Consider the following 27,278-nt stretch of genomic DNA (forward strand, 5'->3'; position numbering starts at 1 on the left):
AGTGAAGCCTGAATAACCATGGCTCTTAAAGCTTTCTTGAAAAAGGCCTTTATCATTTCTTTCCAAATCCTGAATTAATTCTTTTCTGACACTGATGTGTCTACTCCCCATCCCTTTTCTAAGCAGCCTCAAGTCACCTACGTGTGAGGTGGATCATTTGTTTAATAAATAATTAAAATTGGAAGCATGTTTTGATGTATGCATGTACAGTGATCTAAGTTCACATTGACTTTCAGGAATCCTGACCCACGTTGTGTCCCCCCTACCACCACACACACACACACACACACACACTGGAAAGATGTGAATGATAGAAACATGGCTGAATCTCCCTATCCCTTATCTATATTAAACATACTATTTCAACATGGCTATTTCAAGCAAGCCTGTCAAGGATTTTGATTTTATTTTTAAACAAAGATCTCCAATTAGAATAGCTGCTACCTGTACTAGTCCCAGGCAGAGTGGAAACTGATCCAAATCTTTAATCTTTTTTTTTTCCTGAAGTGCCCTACTATATGTTAAATAATGAGTTCCACTGAGTTCCATTTACCAATGCTACAAATTTACATTGAGTGACATTGAAAAGATGATTGATAGACATCCAAATTTCCTTGGAACTCACAATGGACTGAACATTCTGTTTCAGAATAAGGATTTATTTGTCTTTGTACGTGCAGACTTTTTTTTCTAAGTCACATTATAATACAGTCTGGCTGTACTAACAGAGACAATGACTAGAACAAAAATTGCTTTGTTCTTTTCTACATAAATTGGCCGTGTATAAGTTTCAAAAGAACAAGATATTATTCACTGTGGGCAAAATGAAACCTAGTGAATTGAAGTTGTATGTCACATTCCAAGGCAATAGTGGAAAAATACTCAGAGGGATACCTCTAAAAGTTATTTTTAAAGATTCTTGCACTATATGCTACGTACTGTGAATAGACTAGAGTGGAAGGGACCTTGGAGGTCTTCTAGTCCAACCACCTGCTCAAGCAGGAGATTCTATACCATTTCAGAAAAGTGGATGTCCAGTCTCTTCTTAAAACCTCCAGTGATGAAGCACCCACAACTTCTGAAGGCAAGTTGTTTCACTGGTTAATTGTTCTCACTGTTAGGAAGTTTCTCCTTGGTTCTAGGTTGCTTCTCTCCTTAATTACTTTCAATCCATCATTTCTTGTCTTGCCTTCTGGTGCTTTGTAAAATAAGTTGACTCTCTCTTCTTCATGGAAGCTCCTCCAATACTGGATTGCTGCTATTTTATTAATTGTGTCTGCCTTATTAATACTGCTATTTATTAGGTCTGGCACAAGAGGCATACTCTGGGTTCCATGTACTAAAGAATGTGACTTCACATTTCTGTCACAGGTGAATATTGTATTGTGACCTACTGATACCTGTTTCATAATTCTTCAAATTTTGGAGTTCTAAATAAATAGATGAGTGAGATCTCTCAAACATATCTTGTCACTAGAAGATACATTCTAGAATTAATTTTGTTACTATATATTCATAGTTGAAGAATTTGGGTTTACCTTTGCTACCAATAGGCCCTGGTGCTCTATTCAATCAGATTATGTGAAGCAGCAACAAGGAGATGGATGGATGGATGACTGGATAGATAGCCTCACTACTACATACATTACAGTCTATATAGGTTGCAAATCAGTGGTGGGTTGCTACCGGTTCTCCCCGGTTCGGGCAAGCCAGTAGTAGCGATGGTGAGCTGAGAGCCAACCGGTTCACTCCAACTCTCAACTGGGCCCCTCCCACCAGCCCCTGCGCTAATCCTACCTATATTGGTTCGTTTTTAGCCCAGCTGATAGACGCAGCAGAGCAAATTGCCGTGCCTCAGCTGTTCTGAAATGGAATGTGTTTGTGCAAGGCGCAAATTCAGCGTGTAAGTGAGCAAAGCAAGCATGCGCGCACAACTAGCGTGCAAAGTGTGTGCACAAAGTGAACCAGTGGTAACACAGGTTGAAACCCACCACTGTTGCAAATAAAGAAATCTGGCTTTCAGTATAGACAGATTTAATATTTAGTACTTTTTCTTCCAATATTTTCTGAGTAAAATCTTTGTGGAACATATCATTTCTGGCAGGCCCATCCCCACCCCCCTATTTTTAATGCGGTATATCTTCAAAAGATGAACTATTGAGTATGGAGAAGAGAAAGAACCTGACATGTGAGTGGCACAATTTTATTTACAATCTCATGTAATATTAGATGACTGCACAATCTCGAAAAAGTTGGCAACAGTCATGTCATTTTATTTTTCTTGGATACATGTGAGCAGGAGGTTAGAATAAATTAGCATGTAAATTCGCTAAAAAGAAAACTAGCAGATTCTTCCAATTCTTTAGCTGTTTAATACGTGAAAATAAAAGCCATTTCTTTTGTACTGAACATAGTCAAGGTGGCTTGTTGTTTTGACACTGACAATGGTCATTCCAATCATGAGGTCTGTTATGTGAGATTGGCAGCATTACCTGCCAATAAGCAGGCTGCTGCAATCTGCATCATTTGCAGTGTCTGTATGGTCTTCCAAGGCAGCCCCATGTAAAGATAATTGCAGCATACAAGCGTTTCTTAAAGTGTGCTCCTAGGAACTCAAGACCCACTCAAGGGGCCTGGTGGCTCAGCAGACTAAAAGCATTGTGATTAACACCAGCTGTCTGCAATTACTATAAGTTTGAATCTCACCAGGCTCAAGGTTGACTCAGCCTTCCATCCTTTCTAAGGTAGATAAAATGAGGACCCGGATTGTGGGGGCAATAAGCTGACTTTGTATAAATATACAAAAGTATGAAGGCTATTGCTTAACGCATTGTAAGCTGCCCTTCTCTCCGGAGAAGGGCGGCATATAAATCAAATTTTAAAAAAAAAGGGTCCTCAAAATAAAAATTACTTGCCAACCTGTTGAAAAGTAATACAATATTAATAATCTCATCAAATAATCATGAGAAGTGGGAGCAGCGAATGCATCAATTTTAATTTTTAATATAGTAACTATCGATAAATATAACCCATACAAATAATAACTCTTTTGGGAACATTTAAATGTGGGAAGGGGTTCTAAGAGAAAAAAAAGTTTGAGAAAGGCTGCAATCAGCACTTGCAACCATCAGTCAGAATAGAACAGAACAGAACCACAGAATGGGAAAGGACCTTAGAGGTCTTCTAGTCGAACCCCCTGACTCAGGCAGGAAATCCTATAACATTTCAGACAAATGGTTGTCCAATCTCTCCTTAGGTCCAGTCCAGGATACATTTTCTTCTGACAGTCTAGAATTTTCTTTTTAAAATAAGGTAATGAAAATCCATGTCATCTCTATAATACGAATGTGTGATATTTTCCTTAGGTAAAAGCTCTAAGGAACATCATATACAGGTGGTCCTCGACTTACAACTGTAATTGACCCCTAAATTTCTGCTGTTAAGTGAGCCATTTGTTAATGCACCATTTTATGACCTTTTTTGCCACAGTTGTTAAGTGAATCACTGCAGCTGATAAGTTAGTAACCTGGTTGTTAAGTGAATCTGGCTTCCTCCGCTGACCTTGCTTGTCAGAAGGTTGCAAAAGGGTCATCATATGACCTTGGGACATAGCAACGGTCATAACTATGGACCAGTTGCCAAGCATCAGAATTTTGATCACATGATTCTGGGGATGCTTCAAAGGTCATAACTGTGAAAAATGGTCATAAGTCATTTCTTTCAGTGCTGTTGTAACTTTGAACCGTCTCTAAATGACCTGTTGTAAGTCGAGGATTAGTTGTAGTATATCTCATCTTATACAAAGTCATTCCTGCAAAGCTTCGTTAAGATAACATTAAGATAAAAATCAGTAAAACGTTTATTATATATTAATTAACACACTATGGCCGAAACATTTCTCCTCATGCAGCTCCAGTTGTTCTCTTTAGTTATTTAGTTATTTATTAGCAACTAATCTGAGTTTAACACAGTGGTGAAATTAAATTTTTTTACTACTGGTTCTGTGGGTGTGGCTTGGTGGGCAAGGCAAGGGAAGGCTATTGCAAAATCTCCATTCCCACCCCAGTCCAGGGGAAGGATATTGCAAAATCTCCATTCCCTCCCCATTTCTGCGGGAAGGATATTGCAAAATCTCCATTCCCACCCCACTCTGGGGCCAGCCAGAGGTGGTATTTGCCAGTTCTCCAAACTGATCAAAATTTCCACTACCGGTTCTCCAGAATCTGTCAGAACCTGCTGGATTTCACCCCTGGTTCAACAGAAATAATAGGAATGTCCATTGAGGATTGTCCTCATATTTATTGTTACTTTGGCATTTTTTTCCAGTTACAAAGACAGTAGGCCTGAGACCTTTGATATATTGACTTTGATAGACAAGAATATTTTCATGACTTTGATCCCTAAGCTTATGCATTAAATAATGTAATTATTTTAAAAATAGGCTTCAAATTGATAATGAAATTAAGAATATGTCAATGAGGTTTTGTGAATGCAAACCACATCACTATATCAAAAATTGCTATGATGAATAAAAAAGATTAGATCTTTTCTCCCAAACTTAAATTCTTGTCTGCAGGGAATAAAAATACAGTAAACCAGTGTGTGGAGTGTCTTCTCCCAGGCAAGACTCCTTCTATTGCTTTTCATGCTTTGTCTGGAATGAAGTTCATAAGAAAGAGCTATGTAGTTGAACTTGGCAATCAAGAAAGCATGACAGAAGACCAGCTCTTCCTCCCTAGAACAGTTTTCCTGCCTGAAAGGAAGGTTGAAGAAGTTGACAATCCGGGAACCACTGATTACAGTAAAAAATCAACTCCATCCCTACCTAAATATTTTGGCAGCTCAGAGCTGCAGGACAATTCTAACCTTTCTGAAAATGCATATAACAGATCATTTGCCATCCCACAATCATCCATTATCATAAGAAGTGGTACCCTTCTTGGCCATGTCTTGCAAATAGCAATGGAGGGAAATTATATTGCAATGCAGTTTTCCCCCCGCATCTTTATACCTTGCTACAGATTCTGTGAGAGATTGTGATTGAAAACAAAAACAAAACCACAACGTTTTTTGAACATCATGCACAGCACAATGCTAGCACTGGCCGTGGTGGGATTTTTGATGAGCCATGATTCGGGCTGTTTGCTGTTGTTGTACATTATATGGTGCACATGAGTCTCTGGACTCAAATAGTCCTTGAAAATCTTAAAATTCATCTGCTGAGAGACCAGTGGGCTTTCTTATGCAGCTACTTGGCCGCTATTGGACTACATGGACCAGGGTCTGATCCAGTAGTTGTATATGTTCTTATGTTTTTATATATTTTTCATGGTTGGTTTATCTAGCCAGAAGATTGTTGGGCAAAGAAATAGCAATTATGTGAGGCAGCAACTTGAGAAGTCGTTTTAAGCAATCATATTTTTCTTAGTGTGTTTTAAAAGTCAATGTATTTCATGCTGTTCTCTTGCATGACTTTGTTTGAAATCATAAATATAAATCTGATTCTCATCGGAACTGCAGCATTTAAAGGAGTAGAATACTAGAACTTTTTAAACAAATTGTCCATGAATCAAAGAAATTAGGCACCATATTTGAACTATTCCTGTTGTTTTCTGTCAGAATGTTTCTATATTGAGAAGAAACGGCTTTTAAAACTCCTCTGAGACCACAATTACATTGCAAAATATTGATTATATTACAAAAACCTGACCATGAATTCTGCAGTAGTCTTCTGTCACAACAGTTTTATCTATTTTGAATATGATTCTGAAGAACATTTTATCTCCCTTATTTTTTCAAATCATTTTAATGCAGCTGCTACTTCTTAAGCCTGCACATCACTCCCTCAGTACAGAACTACAAAGGTTTTATCCTCTTTCCTTCATGCTACTTCATGCTATTTGATTATTATTTCTCATATTATTGCTTGCTACTGACTGGGTGAACATAAAAAATTAAAAATTAATGTGAATCTTATTTACAAAACATAAGGGCCACAGAAATACATAAACCACAACAATTCTAATTTGATTGCTGATTCAACCAGTAACTTAGCCCAAAATGTATTGGCTTATTTAAATAATGGAAAATAATGCTCAAATGTTTCTGTACTGATTGGTTTCAATGTAAACAAAATTTATAATGACAAAAAGTAGCTTCAGTGCATCTAGCTCAGAATTATCTAGATAATATGTTCAGAGTAGAAACCACTTTATTTCCTAAGACCTACCATAAATGGCTTCATTTCTACTATCACATCTTCAGGATACCAAACACTACAATTTTATTTTCATTTTGCATCAAAGGAGAAGCAAATGTTCCCCTGGCTCCAGATCTTGCATCCATGGTTGATTCCAAAAGAGCAGCAGGTCTTCATTCTTTTGTACTCTTTTGTTGAATAGAATCATGGACTTTCAGCATGCAAAGCACTTGCTCTATCATTTTACTACATTTGTAGACCAATGCTGTGATCTTTTGGTGGCTCAGCTTCTTTTCTTCTTGTTGGAAGAAAGATATGCCTTAAAAAAAGCCATTTTCATCTGTGCTTTGGATCTCTCTCTCTTTTTCAGAAGACTGCTTGCCAAACAACCAAAATAATGGAATTTATTTCCGTATTATGTACATTTGCCTGGCATAGAATAATTATTTCCTCCTCCTTCCTGTTCTCCTTCTCCTCCTCCCCCTCCTCTTCCTCTTCCTTCTCCTTCTCCTCAGCCTCCTGTTCCAAGTAACTGCATATCTGTATTTTTGTCATCCAATGTCCCTTATTTCAAGGGACCATCCATAGTCATTGGATGACTATGAATATTCATGCACTGGAATAGATCAGCCAATGAATAGGCATGGTAATAGGTCAGCCAATGGGGCTTGTTTTGGAAACAGAAACTTAAGCTAGAAGTCTGGGCGTGGCTAAACTCTGTGCTCAGATCTAAAATGAAACTAGTCTGCTGCTGGAAGTGAAAGCAATCTCTTCTCTACCATGTTGGAAGAACTCTGCTATTGGTATTGTAAAATTTACTTCATCTGTCATTATGTATATAAAGAGAAGTTAATGAATCCAGCTGAATCGGTTATCTGTGTGTGCTTCTGGGTTTGATTTTTGTAAGAAATTCTTGACACCTTGTGCTATAATTATTTTGATTCTGAATAGGACAACTGTGACATATTTCACTGAGAAACGATTCTACATGAACATCAGTCAGAAAACTAGTCACCAGCTTTGAACATGAACCCAAGAGTCAGAATTTTATGAATGAACAATACACTCTGTTTAGACCAGAAAGCCATCTTTGAAGTTATTACTAGATTATTCAGCTATCCCTTTGACAGGTCAAAATTGTTGGGTTTTCAATTCAATAGACGAGCAGGCATGTTGCCTTCACAGAATCAGAACCAGCACAGGTCCATCCAAAAGCCTGAGAACTTCATCTTGCCCATGCCCATGTCAGCCAGACCAAAACCCACTATTTCTCTTAATTATAAAAAACTTAATTAATTAGCAAATAGAGATTCCAAAGCAAACTTAATTTTCCAAGAGCAGATCTCTACTTACTGTTTAAACTGCTTGTATCCTGCGTGTTTATGCATGACTCTAAATGAGTTTAAGAAAATTCTGCTCAGATTAAGACTCTTTGACAAGAGTTAGGATACTCAGATTGAACAACAGGCTACCACCTCTCTCACTGGCCAATATCCTTGCTTCTGTGCCTTCCCAATTTTCTGTTCAATAAAGCAATGACTAATCACTTTTCTTTCCATAGATGAGCTTTTATGGACAAACATATGAGTTTCAGAATCACCTCAAACCATAAAATGGGTAATGTAAAAAATTAATAAATAAATACACTTATATGTATAAGTATGTATTTATAACTATATCATTTGTAGGTCTTTGGTTATTCGGGTCTTCTCCCACGTAAAATTGGAAGTGTCTTGGCGACGTTTCGACGAAGTCTCATTCGTCATCTTCAGGCTGGTGTTCTCGGCTTCGTGCTTCCAGGAGCAATGTGAGATCGCAGCTGTCTCTTCCTTTTAACTGCTAGTGGGGGTGTGAGCTGATTGGATGGAAACTTGGCTGTGTTCTGATTGGGTGGAGGTGTGTTCTGATTGGTAGGGGCTTGGCTGTGCTCTGATTGGATGGGGGGTTGGTTGTGCTCTGATTGGCTGGGGGTGTGTTCTGTTTGGGTGGGGGCTTGGTTGTGCTCAGCTTAGTCTGAGTTGCAGGGGGATTTGAGCTGGTGAGCTGCATTGTTGTTGTTTGGCTTCGTGTTTGTGGCCGTGCGAGCTCTTCATGGTGGGTGTCAGTCTGCTTCATGTATGGATTGAAGGGGTTTAAAGTGGCTAATAGAAGCCGAGGACACCAGCCTGAAGATGACGAATGAGACTTCATCGAAACGTCGCCAAGACACTTCCAATTTTACGTGGGAGAAGACCCAAATAACCAAAGACCTACATACAAACACCCGCGAAAACCTGAGAAAACAACTATATCATTTATATCTACATATAAATCTAGTAAACAATCAAGTCATTGTTGACACTTAGTAATCATACGGATATACAAATATATGTTGTTAAATTAAAAATTTATAAATGTATAAATTTATACAAGTTGAAATGTCCATATAAGCAGGCATAAAGATATAACAAAAAGGGCCTTACTTTTTGCTGCCCTATTGTTTTCTCATGACTCTCTGAATTATAAGAGCACAATAGGTATAAGTGTTGCCCAGTGGTGAAATTTAAAAAATTCCCCTACCGGTTCTGTGGGCATGACTTGTTGGGGGGAAGATCATGTGACTGGGTGGGTGTGACCAACTTGACATCACTCAAATTGAGGGATTCCTCACCGGCCCCTCCCCTTGCAGCCACTTCTTGTCACAAATGGCAGGAAAATGGGGAGGGGAATATTCCTGCCTACCATCCTTCCCTCAGTCTGTACTGAGATTGAGGAATGGATAACAGGCAGGAAAATCCCCTTCCATTTTCCTGCCTTTCATGAAAACAGCTCCATTCCAGCTCCTCCCCCATCCCCCTCCCTCCTCAGGACTACTTTAAAAGGGACAGGCTGCAGCAGCTCCGTTGTGAATGGAGGGAGAAAAGTTAGCATTCTCTGTGCTGCATTTCACTTTGAATTCTGTGGCAGAGAGAATGCTAACTTTTCTCCCTCCATTCACAATGGAGCTGCTGCTCCCTTTATAGTTCCCCCCTGGCCCCCTCCCTCCTGGGGACTACCTTAAAGGGACAGGCTGCAGCAGCTCCGTTCTGAATGGAGGGAGAAAAGTTAGCATTCTCTCTGCTGCATTTAACATTGAATTCTGTGGAATATCGAGAGATGAGCGGCGACCGGCCAGGCGTGGGTGGGGTCAAGGAGAGGTAATTATTACCGGTTTGGCAAACTGATGCCCATAATCCCTAGCGGTTCACCCGAACTGGTCTGAACCGGTCGGATTTCACCCGATATTGCCTTGTAAAAGAAAAGGTTGATACTTCAGAAAATAATGTTTTGGTGTTTTTTTTTTAAAAAAAGCCCTTTTCCCAAGCTTCCAAATTTCCTTATCTTTCCTTTAAATATACAAATTCAGTAGTGCAATGTTTTACTCTTTTCCCAGGAACTGAAGATAATACAATTTCATCCTCAGATTCCAAATAACCTATAGGCTATTCAGAAACTAACCCTTCTGCAACCAACCAGCAAACATTTATTTACCAGGTGTGATAAACCTTGTACAGCAGTCATGGTAAAATGCACTGTAGAAGGCATAAGTGAACATGGTAAGTATTGGTTTAGTTGAAAGAGTGCCCCTTGTTCTGTAAAATAGCCAAAGAACTGCTGAGGTCTGCAACAAACTGAAGCTTTCTATCTGAAACAGGCAGGTGACATAACATAAAAAAGCATACTTTAGAGGTAGAGCAGAAAAAATATAGCCTGAGATTGCTTTGATGGTGAATGGAAGATTAATAACAGATACAGTTATCTAGTTTTATTCTCCAGAAATGGCTGCAGAACTGATCAGGGCTCATAAACATATTAAATGGTAACCAGATAAAAGAGAAACACTTTCAACACTCTTCCAATATAAGTCTTTCTCTCCCTTTCTGTGCCCAGAAATATACAAATCACATTGTGTTGCTTTGTGAAATGTCACAAAGCAACACACATATCCAACAATATAAGTACACATAATCTAATATCTATTTTTATCAGAACTACCTGCCAAAATAATGATGTCCTGATCATTACATTGGACTTTCAACACAGGCTCACTAGCCACAGCTCAGTGAATGACACCACCTTTTTGTTTTCAGCCCATCTCCTCGAGATATAGTGACTATACCAGTGATGGCTAACCTTTTTGCCATTGTGTGCCAAAAGTTGGGGGAGGGTCACTCACATGCATGCCCACACCCATTACTATTATTATTATTATTATTATTATTATTATTATTATTATTATTATTATTATTAAATGTATTTATTTTGTATACCACCCTTCTCCCGAAGGACTCGGGGCAGTGAACAGCCAGCAGATAAAATACAGAAAATACAAAAATTAAAACAATATTAAAAACCAATTAAATTAATTTGGCCCACAGTTAAAACACCCCCCATATTAAAAAATCCCATAATTTAGCAATTTAAAATTAAAGCAACTTAAAAAATATGGTCAGGTCAAAAACGTCTTTAAGGCACGGCGGAAAGTGCGCAGATACGGGATCCGCCGTATCTCCGGGGGCAACTCGTTCCAGAGGGTCGGTGCCCCCACAGAGAAGGCTCTCCCCCTGGGGGCCACCAGCTGACATTGTTTGGCCAACGGAACCCTGAGGAGCCCCTCTCTGTGGGAGCGTACTGGTCGGTGGGTGGCTACTGGCGACAGAAGGCAGTCTCGTAAATACCCGGGCCCTAAGCCAATTCTATGCACCCCGTCTCCCGCACATGTATATGTGACCCCCCCGCTCCACTTTTGGCATGCGATGGCAAGGTAGGCCTGTTTTTCACTCTCCCCAAGCTCCAGAGCCTTTCTAGGAGGCTGGGGAGGATAAAACTGGCCTTCCCCACTCCCCAGGAGGCCCTCTGGAGGCCAGAAACAGCCTTTCCACTTCTGGTGGGCCCAAAAATCAGCTGGCCAGCATGTGCATGCATCCTGGAGCCGAGCTCGCGTGCCCACTGATACGGCTCTGTGTGCGACCTGTGGTACACGTGCCATTGGGTTCACCATCACGGGACTATACACTACCTTTCATTCAGTGCTGGAGGAGTGAGATCAAGCTACAAATATCTTAAAGCACAATGTGAAGCACATTTGACCTTTCCATATGCAGATGAAACATTAAATATAATTTTAGTATAGGCATCTCATCAAATGAAGCCAGCCACAAGGAAGGCATGCCAAAAAGCCTGACTGAATTTTCCACTCATTCTGCCTTTAGAAAATGAGGCAGTTGAATAAATCTACAGTTTCATTGTGTACCATCAATGCAAATTTCAAATAATAAGCATTTTCGGAGAAAAAGCCGGCTAAGCAATTTCCTGACAGCATGGTACATGAAAATATACTGGACTTGAATGAAGAATGAAAGTTCTCCAAGCTCATCTGAGGTTTTAAAGGAAGACTTTATGATAGCTGGGTCAGATCTTAGTCCATGGAAAAGTAGGGTGCATTTGAAATAAATGTATAAATATCAGATCAGCAAAAAACAAAGAAATTATAAAAAAGTTATTTAACAGATTTCCTTTAAACATGTATTTGTTTGTATGTTTGCTTGCTTGCTTGTTTACAGTATTGGTGAGTCATCAAAGTGACTGCCTGCTCATTTGCTTTCAGGTCAGTTTTTATTTAAGAATATGTGGCATAGATAGTAAAAACTATCCCAGAAACAAATCTATGATTAATCAATTATACAAGTGCCCAACCCAAGGTGGAAACAAACCCTGGAAATAGCCATGATGAATATTGGATAGTGGATGGCCAGCATATAAATGTAATAAATAAATATAATAAATAAAAAAATCTAGACCTCAGCAAAAATTCTAATTACATATAGATACAACTTTTTTTCCATAAATTATGATACATCACGAGTGTCAATCTCAAGGCCCAGAGGCCAGACCTGGCCCATGGGGTGCTTAGATCTGGCCCATGGGGCCACCCTGGAAACAGCAAAACAAACAGCCAGGGGTGCCTTTGCCAGCAAAAATGGAACTTGGGAGGGTTGCAGGAGGACGTCGCAGCCAGAAACGGAGCTCGCAAGGGCCACGTGCAATCCTCCCAAACTCCGTTTTCGCTGACAGAGGGTTGCAGGAGGCTGTCACAGCCGGAAACAGAGCTCAGGAACCTGTTTTCATTGGCAGTGCGCTTGGGCCACCACAAGTGCCCCTGACACGAGTGGCATTGAGCTGGCCACATCCACCCTGGCCATGCCCACGCCAGCCCCCTGAAGTCAAACACAACCCTGATGCAGCCTTCAATGAAGGCTGCGGTACATCATCCAACTGTTTATGAGAAGCTGCAGACTAACAGCATACCTGCCAATATAGAAGGATCAGAAAAGCTGTATGATTATGACAATGAACTACATGTAACAGCATAGGTTAATTAATTGATTAATGTATTCCTCTGCTCCTCCAGCATTCTCTTTCTCTTGCCCTAAAGAGATAAATCCAACAAAAAGACATTAATAAGTGGTGCTGAAATATGTAGTGTTCACCATTGCAGGCAATCTTTTTAAAACACAAACCAAAAAATATTATTGACCAAGAAGAGACAAGCATCTGTGCACACTCTTTTGTGTGACATTTGAATCACACTAGCAGAGAAGATGCTTGCCCACATGATGGAAAAGCCATGTCCCCTTCTTTTTAATAGAAATATGAGATTTAATCCAACTTGTCTCGTGAAACTAAGCAAAAAAACACAAAAAAAACACCAGATACCTATCAGTCCTAGGAAATATGGATTTATAACTTATTACACCTTTTGACACTCCCGTGCTTAAGATGATTGCCAAGTGCTCCTTTGAAATGATGAATTCAGCAAGTCCAGATTATTTAAGATAAATCATACTTGAAAAAGGGCTGTCCTAAATTAATGTCGTTTCGGTGCCTACGCTTCATTCCTAAAACCCCTGTTCTTGTACAGTAATTAAAAGGCAGTGGGGGAGAGGAAACCAGAACAAGACAAAGAACCCCCATAGTTCTATAAAAAAGTAAGGAAAAGTATTCACTTCAATCTCAGGCTGCTGCAGTATTGCACATTCAAGAGCCTGCTATTTTACATCATTATTGTTCAAGAAGAACTACTGCAGAAAACCTGATGTGCTCAAGCAACTTGCCTAGGACTTACCTTCTTATTAATTCTAGGAGGGCAGCTATAGCCTAGAAATGAGAAAAACAGGGGAGTAAATTTTCTCTGGTGACTAGGTTTTATGAGTTTAGAGTTTCTTCATGGATTCTCTTTTCTCTTCTCTTTGTAGCTATCTAGGACTGATTAGTTGCTAAAAATTTTAAGAATTGCATTTTAATTTTTAAAAACCAAGGGAAGCTTTGTAAGGAGAATTGTGAAAGCAAGGATGATTTAAGAATGACATAATGAAGGAAAGTGCAATGTATTTAATATATGGTAGACTCTTATTTCATGTAGTTCAAACAAATTTAAAAAAAAAACCAAGGTGAAATCCAGATATACAATTAATCCCCACCCAATTATCCCTTCTGAAAATAGAAAAAAAATTAAAATTTCTCAACAGATATTAAAAATAAAAAATGCATATATTAAATTTCTATTTGATCATCATATCATTGCTCTTAAAATGTGCCTTAAAGGAGGCTTTTTTTTCTTTTGATGAATGAAATGGAATCAAAGTAGTAAGTCCAGAATTATCATAATTTATGGGGCATAATACATGGTTTGAACTACTCCTTAATGTTTCTGACATGGCAAATCTTGTTCTTGTGAAATACAGCTGGTCAAATGGAAGCTGGCATCTTTGATGGATGGGTACATTCTTCCCACATAAAAATTCATTCCATCATCAAGACATATGGGTCACCATGCCTGGCATTTACTGACCACTATATTACAATTAAGAATGTGGGAGTTTTTTTATTTACACAACAGATATTAGTTGTTACTAAAGAAGAACAAGAAAAGAATAGGTTTTGTCAAAAAACAAACAAACAAACAAAAAACCCTGCCATGTGCATCAGAAACAAAAGAGAGAACTTTGGGATTAATCCCAAGAAATATACAGTATGCAGTTTTGAAAATAAGGAGAACAATTCTGTTGGAAATAGCTATTTATGACTGCTGCTTTACAATATTCAACAGTCAAACATTTTCACTACAATTTTAAATGTTTTTCAACATTTTTACTATCCTCTACTCCTACATGTTTGGTAAAATTGCCTAGCTTAATGGGAATGTATAAATGAGACTTATATTGCCATCAACTCGTTGAGACAGATTTGCACATCCCTCACTTCTCATTCAATTATTTTATTAGCTACATATACACTTCTTTTATGCTTTCTTAATCTTTGCTAATATTTTGTTCTATTCTTAAATTTAATTTTGTTGACATTCACCAAGACTGAGGATCAGGGGTGAAATCCAGCAGTTCTGATAGGTTCTAGAGAACCGGTAGTGGAAATTTGAACTGTTCAGAGAATCGGTGGCAGAAATTTTGATTAGTTCAGAGAACCGGCAAATACCACCTCTGGCTGGCCCCAGAGTGGGGTGGGAATGGAGATTTTGCAATATCCTTGCCCCAGGAGTGGGGAGGGAATGGGCATTTTGCAATATCCTACCCCTGGAGTTGGGTGGGAATGGAGATTTTGCAGTATCCTTCCCCTGCCATGCCCACCAAACCAAGCTCACCAAGCCACACCACACCCATCAAGCCACACACACAGAACCGGTAGTAAAAAAAAATTGGATTTTACCACTGCTGAGGATAGACACTTTTAAGGTCGGAATTTACTAAGCTGCTAGTAAATTCAAATTTCTCTATGTCTGCTGAAAAGTTCTTAGAGACATTCTATTCAAATCTCTGCCTTCCCCTTGGAACAATTTTCTTCTTTTCCAGTTGGACTCATGCTTCAATTTCCCTGTCCATTTCCTTTCCAGAGCCATTTCATTTACAGAATCATATAATTAGCTAATAACTAGTTGCCGTTAATACATGTTTTTCCAGTAATTTCATTTATATTTCATAAGATTCTTAGTATCTACATTGATTTTTCAGCTCTGATTATTAACACATGTTTCTGTTTCACATTCCTTAATTATACAATATGAAAAGATTACAGTTATTTTTGGAAACACATATCTCTGGATATTTTATTCTTCTAAAATGAGAGTATATAACTGTAGCTGGAACTGGGCAAACATTAGAATCAATAAAAACGAGTCCCAAACTTTTGACCACTACAGTATTGAAGTTTTGCCCCCAGATATTATCCAGCAGACTCTGATTTTAGAGTGCAGAAGCTCAAATAATGCAGGGGCCAAAAATGTAATGTTTTACATTTGGTTTTACACAGTGGTGGGATTCAAATAATTTAACAACTGGTTCTCTGCCCTAATGATTTCTTCTAACAACCAGCTCACCAAACTGCTCAGAAAGTTAACAACCGGTTCTTCCGAAGTGGTGCGAACTGGCTGAATCCCACCACTGGTTTTACACCATCTGTGATCATTTATATACTGTATAGAATTTTCTTCTTTAATGAAGAAATAGCAATAGCGATAGGACTTAGCCTTATATACCGCTTCATGGAGCCCACTCTAAGCAGTTTACCGTCAGCCTATTGCCCCCAATGATATGGGTCCTCATTTTACTGACCTCAGAAGGATGGAAGGCTGAGTCAACCTTGAGCCAGTGAGAATCGAGTCCCTACCAGTCAGCAGAATTAGCCTGCAATGCAATATGCATTCTAACCACTGCACCACCACAACTCATAAAATAGGAAATGTAAGCTGATTTTTTTTTTTTAAATTATGCATCGGAATCAGGGATCATGGCAGGAATCATTCAACCCCATTTCCATGCATTCAAAAGTAGCATATCTGCAATGAGGAACGAAGGCACATCATTTAGTTCCACAGTTAAACTGCTTATTTCCAAACGGTCAGCTCGAGCATTAACTTGAGAACTAGAACATATTTAATATGTTTCCTATATGCCTTCTCATTTCTCTTATATTTAAATTCTACAGATGTGTTAAAAAAGCGTGTCACATTTTATTTTTACAATAGTTTCTAGCATGGGGGCTTTATCCATACTGATTCCTCCCTAAAATATGTAAATGTAAATACCTCAAGAGATGTTTCATATGGATATTATCTTGCTTTTAGCATTTGAAAAAGAAAAAAAAACCTCAGGGAAAGTTGTTTATTTAATTGTAGCTGAAGAAGCTTCTCGGATAAGAAGTGAAATGTCTTCAAAGAAAAACCAGAAAGTCAAATTGCCCCTTGAAAAGGCACTTTGGGACAACCATGACCTGGATGACTGAGAATCTCCATAGACATTTATTTAACTGTAGTTTCACCACTATCTCTTTCACCAGTGTGTCTTCACTGGGAATATAGATTATTATTGATTTCTTGAGTCATCCTTAATCCTCCACTGACTCCATAAACTGATACATGGAAAAATTAGGTTTTGTTTATTGAACATTAATTATATTTCACATTGCCACATTAAGAGTCACTGTAGTCATGCCTGGCTGATCAAGCACCAATAAAGGGTTGGGGTGGGAAGAAACTGACAGCAGATCATTACACACAATAACTGGAACTTGTCATGAGATGTAAAATGCTTACATCTGGGTCTGGCAAGAGAGAAGGGCCATTGTAAAAAAATAATAATAACCCATTCACTTATCTGTGAAATGTACTAATATAAGAGAGAGAGAGGAATTTGTTTTAAAACTTCACACAGTTTTCTAACTTTAATTTAAATTAATTTCTATGACTCTAACATTTTGAAGGATTTCAGTACAGTTATGTCTAAGTATACTGTATTTACTTATATCTAAATATATTTACTTATATCTAAGTAACATTACTTATACATTATTTATTTATTTATTTATTTATTTATTTATTTATTTATTTATTTATTTATTTATTTAATTTATATACCGCCCTACTCCCAAAGGACTCAGGGCGGTGCACAGCCGTGAGATAAAACACATAGATATACAAAATTTAAAATCGAATAAAATGAATTAAATAAATTTGGCTGAATTAATACCAATAATTTAAGATACCCATATTTTAAAATACATTAAAAATTTAGAATTTACACTTAAAAGGGAGAAGATTTAGGCGAGGCCAGCTTGATGAAATAAAAGCGTCTTCAACTCGCGGCGGAAGGTGCGCAGATCCGGAATCCTCCGTATCTCTGGGGGGAGCTCATTCCAGATCGTCGGTGCCCCCACAGAGAAGGCTCTCCCCCTAGGGGCCGACAGCCGACATTGTTTGGCCGACGGCACCTGGAGGAGCCCCTCTCTGTGGGAGCGTACTGGTCGGTGGGAGGCTGTTGATGGTAGTAGGCGGTCCCGTAAGTAACCAGGTCCCAAGCCATGGAGCGCTTTAAAGGTGGTAACCAGAACCTTGAAGCGCACCCGGAAGACCACCGGGAGCCAGTGCAGCTCGCGCAGGAGAGGTGTTACATGGGAGCTCCATGTTGCTCCCATAACCACCCGCGCGGCCACACTCTGCGCCAGTTGGAGCCTCCGGGTGCACCTCAAGGGGAGCCCCATGTAGAGAGCATTACAATAGTCCAGACGAGAGGTGACGAGGGCATGAGTGACTGTGCGTAACGAGTCCCGATCTAGAAAGGGACGCAACTGGCGAATCAGGCGAACCTGATGAAAAATCCTCCCGGTCACGGCCGTCAAGTGCTCTTCTAAAGACAGCCGTGAGTCCAGGAGGACGCCCAAGTTACGAGCCCTTTCCGTGGGGGCCAATGCTTCGCCCCCAATAGCCAGCGATGGCACCAGCTGACTATATCGGGACGTTGGAAACCACAGCCACTCAGTCTTGGATGGGTTGAGCCTGAGCCCGTTTCTCCCCATCCAGATCCGTACGGCCTCCAGGCACTGGGACATCACTTCAAGGGCATCGTTGGGGTGGTCCAGGGTGGAGATGTACAGCTGGGTGTCGTCAGCGTACAGATGGTACTTCACCCCGAAACCACGGATGATCTCGCCCAGCGGCTTTACATAAATGTTGAACAGAAGGGGCAAGAGAACCGATCCCTGCGGCACCCCACATATAAGGGGCCTCGGGGTCGATCTCTGCCCCCCTGTCAACACAGACTGCGACCGGTCAGAGAGAAAGGAGGAGAACCACCTCCCACCCCCAACCCTTCCAGCCGGTGCAGCATGATACCATGGTCGATGGTATCAAAAGCCGCTGAGAGGTCTAACAGGACCAGGACAGAGGAACAACCCCTGTCCCGAGCCCTCCAGAGATCATCAACCAACGTGACCAATGCCGTTTCCGTGCTGTACCCAGGCCTGAAGCCCGACTGGAACGGATCTAGATACGACGCTTCCTCCAGGTACTGGGGTAGCTGTCGCGCAACCACACTCTCAACAACCTTCGCAACGAAGCAAAGGTTGGAGACTGGACGATAATTAGCCAATACTGCCGGGTCCAGGGAAGGCTTCTTGAGGAGAGGCCTTACCACCGCCTCTTTCAAGGCGGCGGGAAAGACACCCTCACCCAACGAAGCATTTATAATCCCCTGGAGCCAGCCTCGCGTCACCTCCCGGGAAGCCAGCACTAACCAGGAGGGACACAGGTCCAACAAACATGTGGTTGCGTTCAATCTACCCAGAATCCTGTCCACGTCATCTGGGGTCACAGGATCAAACACATCCCAGATAACAGTCTCAAGACCTGTCTCCGTCACCCTCGCTGGATCTATCCCGTCAGAGTCCAGACCTGCCCGAATCTGAGTGATTTTGTCATACAGATACTGAACAAAATCCTCGGCTCTTCCCTCCAAGGGGTCCTCCCGCACTTCCTGGTGGAGCAGGGAGCGGGTCACCCTAAACAGGGTGGCCGGGCGATTATCTGATGACACAATAAGAGCAGTAAAATGAGTACATTTTGCTGCTTTTATCGCCACTAGGTAACTCCTAATATGAGATCTTACCAGTGTTCGGTCAGATTCAGAAAGACTAGCCCTCCAACAGCTCTCTAGGCATCTTTTCCGGCGCTTCATCTCCCTCAGCTCCTTGGTGAACCAAGGAGCCAGGCGAGATCGGCGCCGGGTCAGAGGCTGCGAAGGCACGACTCGATCCAGGGCTCCAGCAGCCGCCCTATCCCAGGCGGCCACTAGGTCCCCAGATGAGGCGTGAGCCAGAACCTCCGGGATTGGCCCAAGCTCCATCTGGAACCTATCAGGTTCCATCAGGCGCCTGGGGCAGTACCATCTTACCGGTTCCGCCTCCCTGCGGCGGGGTGCTGCGGTTCAAAGGTCAAGGCGAAGGAGCGAGTGATCTGACCATGACAAGGGCTCGATGACTATATCCCCTATCTCGAGATCCCTCAACCACTGTCCAGAGACAAAAACTAAGTCCAGTGTGTTTCCCCCAGTGTGCGTAGGGCCATGAATTAGTTGGGTCAGGTCCATGGCCATCATGGAAGCCATGAACTCCCGAGCCACCTCAGACGCCTCACCCACGGATGGCAGGTTGAAATCCCCCATGACCATAAGTCTGGTGGTATCAACCGCCACCGCGGCAATAACGTTGAGTAGCTCGGGCAGGGCTGCCGCCACGTGGCAGGGAGCCAGGTACGTGATCAGCAAACCCATCTGAACCCCGTGGCCCCACTTCACAAGGAGGGACTCACAACCAGCTGTCTGAGGTACAGTGGTCTCCCTCGGCTTAAGGCCTTCTCTAATAATAACCGCTACTCCCCCGCCCCTCCCCTGTGACCTTGGCTGATGGAATGCGTGGAAACCTGGTGGGCACATTTCTACCAGAGGGACCCCTCCCTCTGGGCCCAACCAGGTCTCCGTAATACCCGCCAGGTCCGCTCCCCCCTCGTAAACAAGATCACAGATGAGGGGGGCTTTATTTACTACAGACCTGGCGTTGCACAACATCAGATGAAGGCCCGGGCCCTGAAGGTCTGTACTACCTGGAGAACGGGTGGAGCCTTGGGGGCCGGAGCACTCTACCGCTTGAAGACAGCGGGTGCGTGCTCCCTTAACATGATATGGCCCCCTGCTCCCGCCATATCTACCCCTCCCACACACAGTACCGATGGTAAAAGCATAGTCTGGACCAGCTCGACCCCCTCCGGATCCACCACCCCCGCCGAACGTCCTGGCCAAGCCCGACTCTCCCCCTAGTGGGTTATCCCCCAAACCCACAATCCTAATTCCAACCCCACCCCCCTCCCCCCTCCCAGAACCCCTTAAAAGTTTAAACAAGGACAATTTTAAAAAACCCCGCAGCCCCCTCTTTGCGGCATGCCACCTCTCGGGACTCCAGAGCCCGTCATCGAGGTAGGCCCTCGATAGAATGGAGGGCCAAGCCTGCGAGAGGGGGGAGTCTCGCAGACCAAGAAGCTCCGCTGCTGAGTACATTAATCATAATGGGTAACACGACCATATCCTGAGGGTGTATGTAAAGGACCGAGGAGAAGACAAAGGAATGGGGGATTTCAGAGACATATTTGCAGGACCGAGTCCCCTGTCCCCTCACAACAGAGGACATAGTCCAAAGCCAGGATGACCACAGTTCCAAGGGGGAAATAGATCTAACCACCCTCTCACGGTGGTTAGGTCAGCTGGACAGCCCCCTCTTGTGGTGGGGTGGCAGCAATGAACCGATGCATATAGACAGTGTCCGGGGGTCAGGTCCAAAAATCGCCCTCTCACGGCGTTTTGTCCGGTGGTAAAGACCGATGGTAAAGTCCCCTCGCTGGTAAAGTCCCCTCGCTGGTAAAGTGCATATGTGTAGAAAGCGTTCCGGTTCAGCCCCCAGGGGTCTGACACCTGGCCACCCTCTCACGGTGGTCAGGCAAATGTCTAGCTCCCTCAGCCGACGGGATGCAGCCATGTACCGGTCTCCCGTTCAGATGGAAATAGCCCTCTCCAGAGTCAGGGGGATTCAGAATAGTAATAATAATAGGGCATAGCGCCCATGAGTCCCGCAGGCTGACAGTTGGTCCAGGTGGGCCCAGTTCTAAAAGGGAACGCTGGAGGAGAGTGAAATGGGGCAGAAATTGGGCGGCTTCCTCAAGCCCCCCCGCCCCCTGCACAACCACAAATTGAGGCCTCCCGAGGCCCAGAAAATCACTCCGGGTCTTTTCCGCCCAACCGTGGTTGCAGGTCTCCCAGACCTGTTGGTTTGTTGCCCCCCCAGCTCCTACTTCAAAGGGGGGGTCCCCAGCGCCATCTGACCACCAGCTAGCCTCCACAGCAACCGCCATCGCCGCCACCACCGCGCCATCGTTGCCAGCCCCCAAAGAGCCTGGCGACGTCCCAGAGGTCTTCAGGGGGTGCCCGACACATCATGTAGCACTTCGGGCAACCCCCCTGGGCTTCGAAACTTGCCGCGCGGCGGGCACCCCCCGGCACAGCACCGCTCCAACTAATTGATGGCTCCGGCTGTGAAAAAACGCTGCCGACGCTGCCGACACCCAGCTGATCAGCCTGGCGTTCCACGCTTCGCCCCTTCCCCTCGGCTCAGTCACGGAGGGAAAGAAAACCCTCTCCGTGCTGGCCGGGAGCTCCCCTGACAGGTCCTGGGGTCGAGGATCTTCAAAACGACCCCCAAAGGACCCAAAGGGTAGGTCGGCGCCCCATCCTCAGATCGTGATCCCAGCGGGCGCCGCCATCTTGGACATGCGCAAATTGACCTCTGCCCCCCTCTGCCCCCGTCAACTGCGACCGATCAGAGAGAAAGGAGGAGAACCACCGCAACACGGTGCCCCCCACCCCTAACTCTAACCCCTAACTACCACTGCTGGGTCCAGGGAAGGCTTCTTGAGGAGAGGCTTTACCACAGCCTCTTTCAGGGTGTATATATCCTAAGTATATTCAATACTTAGATATATATTCAAGGTGTATATATCTAAGTATATCCCTTGGATGGCAAGGCAATCAAATCAGTCAATCCTAGAGGAGATCAACCCTGACTGCTCTTTAGAAGGCCAGATTCTGAAGATGAAACTCAAATATTTTGGCCACCTAATGAGAAGGAAGGACTCATTGGAGAAGAACCTAATGCTGGGAACGATTGATAATGAAAATGAGGGCAAAAGAAGAAGGGGACGACAGAGATTGAGGTGGCTGGATGGAGTCACTGAAGCAGTAGGCGTGAGCTTAAATGGACTCCAGAGGATGGTGGAGGATAGGAAGGCCTGAAGGAAAGTTGTCCATGGAGTTGTGATGGGTCAGACACGACTTCACAACTAACAACAACAACAACAACAAGTATATTTACCCATGTAGTATGCTTGTATTATCATTATCCTTCTCATCTTCTCTACAATCACCTTTTATTGGTATCATTGTTACAATTATTATTACTCTGTTGTTTTGCATGTATACCAAGAGCTTCTGCACTGGAGACAAATTCCTTGTGTGTCTAATCACACTTGGCCAAATAAAGTATTCCAATTCAGAATAATAGAATAACAGAATTAGAAGGGACTTTGGAGGTCTTCTAGTTCTAACTGCTTCTGATTCCTGCTTCCCTGCCTCTAGCTACAGTCTCTTTTCTTTCCTCCTTAACTGGTATAAGTCTATTCCAATCCCTGGGACACAGCCCAATACCAGGCCTTGAGCCCTTCAGAACCAGGCTGCGGAAGTGGCGGGCAAGTGCATGCATTCATGCACACTCCATTTGTGTGAGAGTTAGGTGAGCATGCATAGAACAGCTGATTCTATGCAATCAGCTTGCCCGATGATTGCATAGAACCATCGCCTCTCTTCCCCCACCTCCCGGCCAGTCTTCAAAGCCAGAAAGGTTCCATGAGACCTAATAGCACTCACATTTTTTTCAGGCAACTATTCAGTTGATTTTTGTCTTCTTCTATACTTTGGCAGACCCCAAATCCCCATGAATAAACAGAAGCCGCAAGTTGTTAATGAAGATTCTCAGTCACCCAGGTAGAGTCTGAGCAAGTTGTCTAGTTGCCGTGACTATTTCTATACAGAAGCTACAAGTCCATTTCACTGCAGAATGATAGGCACTCAACCATCTACTGGTAGTTTTATGATTAAATAATATTAAAAGCTGGTAATTTAGTCAACTAACTTTATCCCAAAGATGTTTTTTTCAAGAGGCAACTTTCAACCAGAAAGTCCTGTTGCCTCTTGAAAAAAGCACCTTTGGAACAACCATGACCTGAATGACTGAGAATCTCCATAGATATTAAAGTGACTTTTGATTGCAACTTAAGATGCTGAAATGGATTTATATTTGGATAATCATGCATACACTTTCATTTTTTATTTTTATTTTTATATATATATTTATTTTTAATATATTATATATATATATAATTTATAAGTATAAACTAAACAGAACAATGAAATGTATAAAACATAAAAACATATAAACATTCATTTCAATACATGTCCAGTTTGTCGCAACTATAATATACATTTCTCTTTGTATTTTGACTCTTCCTTATTTGGTCATTCCCTTTTGTCTATCTAATATTGATCTTTGTTGACCTATGTCTGTTCTTTGTTTCCATCATATTATATTTGGTCATTTTATTTACTTCCTATTGCTTCATCTCTTTCCTATCTTTCAACCAACTATACCACTTTTCCCATACTAAGTAAAAGTCATGTTCTTCCTTATTTTGTAATTCCTTTGTGAGTCTATCTAATTCCGCACATTCCATAATTTTATTGATTACTTTATCTGGTGTTGGTATATCACTACTCTTCCAGTGTTGCGTGTATAGTATTCGTGCTGCTGTTATCATATGTATAATTAAATAGGTTATTTCTTTTTCATAGTATCCATTCACTATGCCTAATAAGAAGCTTTCTGGTCTTAGTTCTATCTTTTGGTGTGTTATTTCCTCTATTTGTATTTTGATCCTTTGCCAATATTGTTTTGCCATTGGGCAGGTCCACCACATAGGGTAATAGGTGCCTTTGTGGTGGTTGCATTTCCAACATGTTGATGGCATGCCGGGGAACATTCTTGCCAATCCAAGTGATAATCCAAACTTTACATGAAGAATACATTAAAAATAAAGACTCCTGAATATTGGGAGTTGTTCATAAATTAAAAAAAAAATGGACTGCTTGGACTAATTCATCTATATTGTTTAGGAAAAAACAAAATAATTATCATATTTTACCTTAATACAGTTAAATCCAAAGCTATAATCCAAGGCATAGTTATTGAGATCAATCCTTATTAATGGATATATGATTGTGCATTGTCTACTCCTTGCTCTAATCATTTTCTTAAACAAGAAAGCAGTCAAGACCTTATTTCTTAAAAGACGTTACTACTTGTTTCCTTTTGAAACAATCTAGAAAACATGCTATTAAACCAATATATTTATCAGCAAGCTAAATTACTCTGATAACCATTCCCCTAAACAAGGCCATGTCCTGTTTTGAATAACTGGTCTCCAGAATGCACATGTTATTAAATCATCCTTATTGCTTGGAATTAATTTGGCTTGTTTAATTAAATCCCATATATTATTGTTGGACTATGTTATTACAATGCCAGCTCACCCTTGTGAGTAATTTGCATACTGGGCAGGTGGAAATTGACATAGGGCCTTGGATATTCTGTGCCTTTGCATCGCTGCTATACAGATACATTTTCTGTTCTCCATTTATGACACATAAATGGACTACATTAAATCTTATTTAGTCTTCTGGGAGAATTCCATTAAACTAGGCAAGAAACCCACACCGAACAATAAATAGCTATTCTTCCAAGTGTGAAATCTTTAGCTCTTGAAAGCTGGAAAACATTTTTCAACAATAACCCGTTGTCTTTTTAAACAGATGTATATTTCCTAAATTAGTGGGATTCTCTGAATAAGTTACGTCCACTGCAGCTTCTTATTTTTATCTTTGTACCTTTGCTTCAAAAAATTTATTTGCTCAAGGCAACTTTTTTACTTGTTTGGTGATGCTGTTTAAGAGGCATTGGGTTGGAAGATTTGGAATGCAAGATGGACTTAAAAGCTCTCAAATGAAAATCATTGATGTTGGTCGCTTAGACAAACTTAAGAGCTGCTGATGTGATGGAAAATCTCAAACATGTTGGCATATTGTATTGAGCTTCAGAAGCACAAGGGTGCTGAAGGGCAACCTGGGATTAATTGGATTAGTTCAGTTGAAATATTGTTTTCATAGGTTCATTTCCCTGATTGTTAGCTGTTCAGAGTTATCACAGAGTTGTGGAAGCAGGAAATCTCTAAATGATGCACAAATGAATTGTATTGAGTGTTAATTGGTCCACAAGCAAAAAAAAAAAAAAAAAAAGCTTCAGGTAGCATAGTGCAGGTCGGATACTAATTTTGCACTCAACATTGTTTTTGTTTGCTTCTTTTTTAAAGAAACAATGACAATCCAAAGGAGAGAAAAAGGAGGAAAAGTGTTTTTTTTAAATATTTCATTTCAAATCCCAACATGTACCTGACACAGATATTAATAACATAACTGACTATGAAGGAGTGAGGACAATTAACCAGTGGAACAGCTTGCCTTTAGAAATTGTGAGCGCTCCACTACTGGAGTTTTTAAGAAGACACTAGACAGTCACTTGTCTGAAAGGTTCTCCTGCTTGAGCAGGGGGCTGGACTAGAAGACCTCTAAGGTCCCTTTCAGCTCTATTCTATTCTTCTTATAATATTCTTGCATCTGGAAAGTTTCAGCATAGTTTTAGTGGCTCAGTTGGAATCATTTTTAGAGTACAGTCACCTCTGTCAAATTCATTAACTCTGCCTCTTGATTATGATAATTAGAGACAAGGACTTCTCTCTGCAGTTATTTCATACATGTGGTCTAATATTTCCTGTTCCCATATCTGCATTGTTCATCCTCAAATTATTTTACAGTACGAACACAGCTCTCATTCTGACAAAGGTATTCAAGGGACTGCAAATTGTATTGGATCTCTCTGTGTCTATTCCTTTATGCTTATCAAGTGGAATTTCCATGTGGCTAGTACATTTTATGATTGAAAAATGTATTTCAACTATTAAGAAAAGTGACCAAAGAAGATCCTCTGAACATTTCCAATAAAGACAAAAGGGGGACTTTTCCAGAAAATGAAAGAAAATAAACAGGACTGAAGCAATATTGAGTTCATGCCAGTAGAAATTTTTAGCACTTATTCCTTCTCACTCTCCCAAGAATGGCATTAAGGGCCCTCGAAATCCAGAATGGCTTGATCTGGCTTTGGATGAAGAATATGAGACCCTTTGAATGACCCTTCTGCTCTTTGACTCATGGCATTTATTTTTCCTGCTTGGAGGCTCAGATTTTGAAACAGTCAATGCTATGCTAGAGAAAAGTGTGGAAAGCTTAGACAGAGATAGAGAGATGGAGCTATGAATAACAAGAGCAAACCTCCACCTCTTAGTCTGAGGTAAGTTTGAATCCATCACCAAAAGAAAATTGGCAACATCTTGAGCATCATAGATCAGATTTCTCCAAACCCTGGGCTGTGACCTGTTCAGAACTAGACTATACAAGCAGGAGTGAACATGTATGTGCACCTCCACTTGTGCAAATGGAGCTGCATGTGTTTATGTGCATGCCTACCACTCACACAGAACCTTCCCCTCTCCCCCTTCACTGGGCATCAAGCTGGAAAGATTGGGGGCTGCTGCATATATGATAGTACAACAGTGAAATTCTTTGCCTACATTCTTTTTTTTTTTTATTGAAAAAGTTTTACAATTACATTTTCCCCCAATTTCCCCCCCCCAACCCTCCCTGACCTCCCTAACCCTCTCTAACCCCCCTAACCCTCCCCTCCCCCCCAGACTTCCTCAGAATATAATCCAAATCAAAATCCCCTTTTTATAAAACTTGAACCCGTCCACCCCCTGTATATTTTTCACATCTTCACAAAATTCTATTATTCTATCCCTATATAATACTTTCAGTTAAAAGCTATCTGATATTTCCTAGTTTGATATTTATTCTGCACATAATCTATCCACTTTTTTCCACTCCCATACATAAGTCTCTTGTGAGCGATCTTTTAAATATGCTGAAATCTTTGCCATCTCTGCAAAACTGGC

The 27,278-nt window shown here is 41.5% G+C and overlaps 1 protein-coding gene across 3 annotated transcripts in view; it reads right to left on the bottom strand.

The window, feature by feature from the left end:
• The window catches only part of GRM7 (glutamate metabotropic receptor 7), a 496,237-nt gene that overhangs the window by 97,174 nt on the left and 371,785 nt on the right, over positions 1-27,278 (bottom strand). The window lies entirely within an intron of this gene.

This window comes from Pantherophis guttatus, chromosome 2 (genome assembly GCF_059756535.1).
Source record: "Pantherophis guttatus breed Tessera chromosome 2, ASM5975653v1, whole genome shotgun sequence".
In the NCBI taxonomy this organism is placed as follows: Eukaryota; Metazoa; Chordata; class Lepidosauria; order Squamata; family Colubridae; genus Pantherophis; species Pantherophis guttatus.